Below are 7982 nucleotides of genomic sequence, written 5' to 3'. Positions count from 1 at the left end.
TCCACACGAACCCAGATACAAATTGGGACATATACATTCTCATCCCATTACAAGAGATAATCTTCCATAGATAGCTCAAAACTCCTTTCACAAGCTCCAAGAGATGAAAAGGAAACACCTCCTTATGTCTTCAACTTACTACTTTTCTGCTTAAAGTAATTTGTCTCAGACCTTCCTCAAGAAAAATCAGCTGCCATGAGTTGATTGTCTTGAACCTTCGAACTCACTTCTGAGATAGACCAAATGCCACTAGTTGATTACCTCCTTCATGAATCCTCATATGAAAAAGTCAAATGCCATTCTTTGACCTTTCCACGTTTATCAGACTTCTCCTAAAGATATTCTGACCTTCCAAGTGAGACTTGAACTTCAAGCTACATGTTGAATAAAACTTAGATTTTCTAAGCCATGAACATGTAACAACCTCTCCATCCAGCAACTCCAAAGAACTGCAACGAGAACGATCTTTTTGAAGTATCCAATCTATAACCCTGTAGACCCTTATATCTCAAGTTGATGTGCCACTTCACCAACTAAGATTCTGATGTTGAACCAAATGTCATAACCTTGTGTTTTGACATCTAGCTGTTGAATTCAGCTCCTTCTTCTGCCACATGAAAGAACTTCCTCCCTTCACAGAACAAGAGTTTAATGTTCTCATAGACTTGATTGTGGAACCAAGTTTGAGTAAACAACCTCCATCCTGCATGTTTGCAGTTAAGTCATCCAAGCTCACACCTTGATGAATCCCTGCTTCTTCTCCAAAGACCTCATACACTCTGATGCATGAGTCTTCAGAAGGACCAGTTAGAAACTGTCCCTTCAACTATACCAAGGATTCCACTTCCTAAGGCAAAGCTGTTTCCATGATGTCAAGAATGCTGCCACTTATTCTTAACTCCACAGTGTGCATAAGCCAATGCACTTCTATACCTAGATTAGAAGTAAGTTGATCCAAGTAACCACCATCAGGACTATGATGTTTTCTTCTTCTTGTACACGTCAAGGCTGAACATGTTTCTTGCCAGGAAACCTTTTCAGAGATCATATGCTTTTGCTGCCACCAAAGTGATAGATCATAAATCAATGTACTATCCTTCCTGTGATTTTGCACAGGGTCTTGAAGACTAGATGTTCCAACATCTTTAAAAACATCATTTATCTTGAGCTCCAAGGATAATCAATTAAATACTTGTACTTGGCACAAGTAGACATTGATCTTAAATCCTTTCCGAATATTCTTTTCAGATACTTCTACCATAAGAATACTTTTGAAAAGACTCTTCTAGTGTCAACATCTTCTGCTTGCAAGCACCTCAACAGTTTTGAAAAACTTCCCAGATTAAATTCACCCTTAGGAATGAGAGAGATGAATTCTTCCTTGCAAATGTGTCACACAACCACCAGAACCCATGTGACACAGGTCAACAGCCAACCGGACCCTAGGTTGACCAATACGTCAGGAGGTTAACCAAAACTCCCCCTCAAATTAACAATCATGGAAACTCCGCACCAATATCCATGCATTGTACCCAACTGTCTCAACATGACATACATCACCCTTATTGGTGGAAACTAACTCTCTGAGTTAAACCTCTACATACTCCAATCACACCAATCAGACTCCAGCTGACCATAAGTACTGGTGAAAGACAACAACACTCGTCAATAGTAGATATGCATTGCCAGAGCATACTACATCAACCAATCTCTGAATCTTCATATTCTCACTCCTTGAAAGAACTGCTACTTCTGAGTGTGGTGTTTGAATTACAAGATTCATGATCCTAATCCTCTTAAATGATATAGCAATCAGGTTGCCCCATTATTGACTTATAACATCCAGGGGACAAGTCTTCCAACACAACATAGTACTTCCAGGAGCAACTATCCAAGACAGACAGCATAAGGTTGCACAATGTCACATTTCAACCAGCTCCACTTCTAGAGATCAAACTTCTAAAAGTGACCTTCTTGAGCATACTCATAGTTGACCCTACCCTTGTCAACTTAGCTCCCACAGATGTCTCCTCTTCCAGGTCAGGAGTAGGTTCCAAACACAAGTATCCCTTTGTTTGACACCTAAAAACATCTGCTCTTCAACCAGTAGCTGCATACTTGTCGAACAACATGTTCTAACATCGCATAGAACATTAGTTCCACCTCATTGGAACAAACCCTCCTTGAAAGTCTTCAAGGTCTTCATATACACTACCCAAGAGAGTAAAAGAATCAGTGATCAGGTGATTCTTACAGTCCTGAAGTGAGAACGTCATCATGAGTGGACTTGAGGAAACTCAAGTATCTTTGACATCTTCAGTAGATTATGATGAAATCTTGAATACAACAGCCTTTCATCCACATGAGGGGAAACTACATCAGAGTTTGAGTTTTGCCAGGTATTATGCAGCCGAAATCATAATACAACTCAACCTATGGCCACACACTTCACCAGATCAGCCTCCAAGAACATACCAAGTTTGAATATGTTTCAATACTAGCACAGCTGTTCCACATAAAGGCCAATTTCCAACCTCCAGAGACAGGTACACATAGTTCCTGTCATGAATAGTCCAACCACCTACTTCAAGGGACCATTCATGGGAATCACAGAACCTTCCACAGGTTCCACCAACATTACTGACATAACTCCTTGCACGATACCAGAAAGTATCTCCCATGGATCTCATCCAGAAATAGAACAGGATGCCTGCTCTGATACCAATTGAAATTCTGGTATAGTCAGAGTTCAGATGTTCTACACGAAGTTATGACATCTGATCCAACATTGTTACTAATACAGCAAGACAGTTCTAACAATTAAAATCCAGTACGGATATGCACTCAGTCACAGATGTCAAGACATCTGATAATATACCATCATGGAAATAAGAACATCCAGTTTTGTCCATCTAGTGCACACACTCAGTAGAGATCAAACATAGCCCTTATGTTTATTGATCCTGCCCAGTTCTAAGCATGATGTCTCAACATTGTTTTGAACATCATCTGTCACAACATTACAGATGGATAAACTGTAACAGACTAACCAGTCTATCAGTAACAGCAGTCAATAATGAATGTCATAACATTCTGTTTTGCAATCAGACTGCAGACTATGTGTTAGGTCTGTTATTCCCTTCATAAACAGACTAAAACCAGACTGAGTTATAACATACAGAATATAGTGTGCAGAAGGTAAAAACACCAGTAATTGTTAACCCAGTTCGGTACAACATTACCTACTCTGGGGGCATACCAAACCAGGAAGAAGATCCACTATTAGCAGTATTAATTCAGAGTTAAACTCCCCCGTTTACAACTCCTCACTTAATCCCTACCCAGTGCAATCTATACCTAGGCACTCCTAGATAGAAACCTCAAGTTTCCATTCCTATCATTACAAGTCCCATGTAATGTCTAAACAACTTGAGCTTGCTTCACAGCTTCGTTCAAGAACATAACCTCTCTTGCCTATAGGCTTTGAGTTACAAATAATCTCATGCTTTCAAGCACTGAGAAACACTTGGTAACCTTCCCACAGGTTGGGAGGTTTACCTCACACACACCTCTAATTTTTACACTGTTTGAGGCTTACAAAACCTAGGTTACAATCTCCTATTTATAACCTAACCACCCAACTGGATTTGGGCCTTCAGAAATCGCAGCAAATCTTCTTTGCTGTTACAGGGCTGGCAGAAATCTTCTGCTTCAATCAAGGTCTTCAATCAATCTTTTATTTCCTAAAAGATCTCCACATTTGGGAACTGTATATTCAACAAATATATTTACCAAATCTTCTGATTGAATCTTCAAGATCTTCTCATAGGAGATAGGATATTCACCAGATCTCCTAATTAATCACAAACCAAACCAGAATTAACTGATTCAGTTTGAGACACATGTGAGATGTCACAGTCCCGATGTCGTGACATCTTACATAACATGTTGGTCCAGATGTTGAACTTCTTCAACCCAACATATTAAAACAACAGAGGTGATTACATTATTTGTTTTACAAAATTAATGCCAATCTTAAGGTACTAACACATTACATAAAAGAAACTCGTTTTACATACGAGGGAGTGAGAGAAAGAAGTTATATTAAGAGAAAAAGAGAGGCACGACACGCGAGTCGTATTTTAAAATCCCAAAACAAAATGAAGGAAAACTAAGGCCATATTCGATCACCATAAGACAATAATAATAAACACATTATTATTATTATTATTATTATTAATTTTAATTCTTTTAATTAATTAAAACCAAATTAAATTTCGGCGACCGATCACACCATGCAGAGTTAGCCGGGGTCCGATACCCGGTCACAAAACAGAAACGCCGAGAATTCTGACTCTGTGAATGTGACGATCGTTACAAAGCATGTTCCGACTGTCACATCCATCTTGTTACGACCGTCACAGGCCCATGACAAACCTCACGCGGCCAAAATCAGCGTTTTGAAATAGTCAACAGACGTGATCCAACAAGCCCTCAATTCACAACTCTTTGACAACACAACCCTTGTGCCGCCACTAACCCTAATGCACCAATTTTAGACCGTCAAACACACCTCGATTGTTGATTCAGTATGATTGATCAACAGGTCATTGCTTCACCATACTAATGTCGGATTCCGAAGCAAATGACCATTGATCGCTCAAAGGAAAACAATCATTAAGTGTTTGAATGAATGAAACAAAAACAGTATATCATATATACCGTATTTTGCATTAGAATTACTTATATCATATATATAACTTGATCGATCTCAATTGCGTAACCTATGGACGATCGATGTATCGCTGCTTCACCATACTAATGTCGGTTCCGAAGCATAGTCAACATGAATCATCCAAATCGTACACACATGATGCCAAATTTAATTACTCGTTTATTCTTTGATTCATTATGTCTTTTAATCATATTAATACAGAAAATAAACATCTATCAGATGCATGGTTTCGTAAGTGGCTCTGATACCACTGAAAGAGAATAGCGATCCAAAACGCAGCGGAATTTAAAATTTTCTCCTTTAGTGATCCTTACGAATGGGCATGATCAGTGATAGAATCGTTACCTCTTGTGACGATTGAAACCTTTGATGCAGATCTACGGAGCGATCACGAACGTTGAACAATGACAACGCCTCTACTCAGTCCATACGAACGGATTCCTTCAATCTCAGTGCTAGTTGCTACGAATGAAGGCTTTGAGTGAGAGAGAGAAAGAGAAACAAAATTGCAACTGCACAAAATGCTTCTGCACAAGGGTTCTATTTATAGAACCACTTGTGTGGGCTGCAAGCTAGAAAGCCCATTTAAGTGTATGTGGCCCATATCTTATAATATTCCAAAATCACTTAAGCGCGTGGTACATTACCATATTTCGTATTCTACTTGAGTACACTGTACCTTACGATGTTCTACAATTCACTTAAGTGCACTGTACCTTACGGTGTTCCTTAGTTACTCTATCTCTCATCAATCCGTCCTTTTGCGTGTGACCCTGTAGGTTTTCGCGGCATTGACAATTATATTAAATCACGCATTTAACATAATAAACAGTGAGCGGTATCTAGCAACACATCACTGCTACCCAAGACACGAAAATGTCATGTGATAAGACAAATCCTTCTGTGATAATACTTATATGTATAATTACCCTTTTGTCCTTATGTCTATATTGAACACAAGGCATAGACCGTGTCGTCCTTGTCCAGTTCAATATTGGGCCCATAGACATTTATCCTGTTACACAGGATGGGCAAATTCCATCTAGGTCACTCATGTCCCTTAGCATGCTTCGTGGAATACCCATCAACTGTCTTTATGGTCATCCAGTTACAGACAACATTTGATCAGCAACAAGGCACTCGACTCTACATCTAGGGTCCATAGTGGTTTCAGGCCGAAGGGTGGTATACACCATTATCACCATGAGAATAACTTATGACACTTTGCATAATATTTTATATAGTATTCTCATAGCGGGTCAATCCAGTATAAATATTACTCTTAATATTCATACCTATGTTTAAGACTTGATAATTCCTTATCCGTGATCCATGAGATGTGATCATCAGTCTATATACATAATAGTCTTATGCTTTAATGTTATCCCACTTCACAATAAAGCTCGACTACGGATACTTTAAGAATAGTGTCCTTATGTTTAATGTGATCTCATTATTAAGTCATACTTGATACATTAAACGCACTAGCTATCCTAGGGGCTTTATTAAACAAACATAATAAAGAAAAAGCCCTTTATAATTAATAAATAATTTGATACAAGTACCAAAAGTATTGGCCTCTAGGGCTTACACCAACATGCTCCCCATCCAGTGACACATTTTTCCTTGTACTATCCAGTACTGCAATCATTCATTGAATTGGCGTTTGTCTTGTGAGCTCCCGTCGCTTAGGCAAATATCTTTCTCCTCGTCTCATGGCAATTAACCTTTTAATATCATTTTGTTGGTACAAGTTATACTCTTCGCCACGGTATGCCTCTCTCTATTCTCGTGGTTCCGAACTACGATTGCTCTAACTTTCTCATTGCATGATGAGAATACGTAGGCACGAGGATGCGAATTCTTGGAGAGCATACTTCTAATTATTCCTCCTTCACTTTAGGGCGCCGTTCATATCTTTCACTATCCATCACCTATCTTCGATCATAAATCGTTCACCCAGTGACATACTATCTCTTTGACATCGAAACATACTTTATTTGGATCCATATATATCCTTTTAGGACACCTAATGTAGTCCTCCTTTCTACCTAGAGTTGTTTGGGCTACAACCTCAAACATTTAATTCCTTCCTTTTTTGGCTAAACACCCTATAGTGGCGACCTACTAGTCCATGTATCAGTTAAAGTTATTCCCCTCTGTGGTACAAATCTCATTTCTCTTATGGATTCCAATACACTTTCACCTTTAGATTTCAAACAATACCTCTTCAGTCACTTGTCACCAAATATTCAATTTATGTGACTTCGGTCACTTCCTTCCGTTCATCTCCACGATGCATTCATTATTCTACCATCACTCACTCCATGTGATATACCCTATCCTTTGAGCCAAATAAAATATACCTTTGTGCTCCTTCTTGCACCACCTTGTGAACCAAGAGATGTTTGGGATTGTGCCCAAACACCTATTTCTTCATCTTTTCGACTTTACCCTATAACAACGGTCATACTAGCCTGTGTATTAGTAATAGCCACCTTACTCTTGGGTTCATCTTTTCACCCTTGTTGGAGCTCAAAAAACACTATTTTTTGGTTCATACCATACCTTGATCATAATTCTTTCCACCTCCCGCCTCTAGTTCCTTGAATTACGAAGCTCTGAATTCCTCATTGCACTATAAGGATACGTAGTCATGAGGGCCCCAATCCTCACCGAGCACTCTATCTACTCCTCTTCCTTTCCCTTCATTCTTTTGCGAGTAATCTTAGATATCACACCTATTCGAGCAAGAACAATCAAAATGGTTCTCATGGAGTACCACGGATGTTAGGGGTGCTAATACATTCCCCTTGCATAACCGACTTCCTTACCCAGCATATCTCTTTCCTCGGGGCTTTATCGATATTTTACTTTCCCTTTGGGGATAAATAAAATTCTATGGAAACTCTATTGTATGCTCGAGCGTGCGATGCGTTCGGGTATATTTCCGCTAGCTTCAGTTGGCGACTCTGTTGGGGAGACTTCGCTACTTGGAGTACTTCCTAGTCGTTAAAAGGAGTCGAGCCTAGTTTAGGTTGTTTTCTCGCTAGTTTTTAGGTGTTTATCTTTATGCCTTATTCGCTTTATATTATTCATTATTTACTTTATTATTAAATTTTGGCATCCTGGATATTTGCATATGTTGTTGTTTGGGTTGGGTTGATGACACATAAAAGAGAAGCTCTATACCCGAGCTTGAGTACACACACAGGATAGTAACGTGACTAGAGTCGTGTTTAACCTC

This window comes from Lathyrus oleraceus, chromosome 5 (assembly GCF_024323335.1).
Source record: "Lathyrus oleraceus cultivar Zhongwan6 chromosome 5, CAAS_Psat_ZW6_1.0, whole genome shotgun sequence".
Classification (NCBI taxonomy): Eukaryota; Viridiplantae; Streptophyta; class Magnoliopsida; order Fabales; family Fabaceae; genus Lathyrus; species Lathyrus oleraceus.
Note: the sequence above shows the minus strand (reverse complement) of the source record.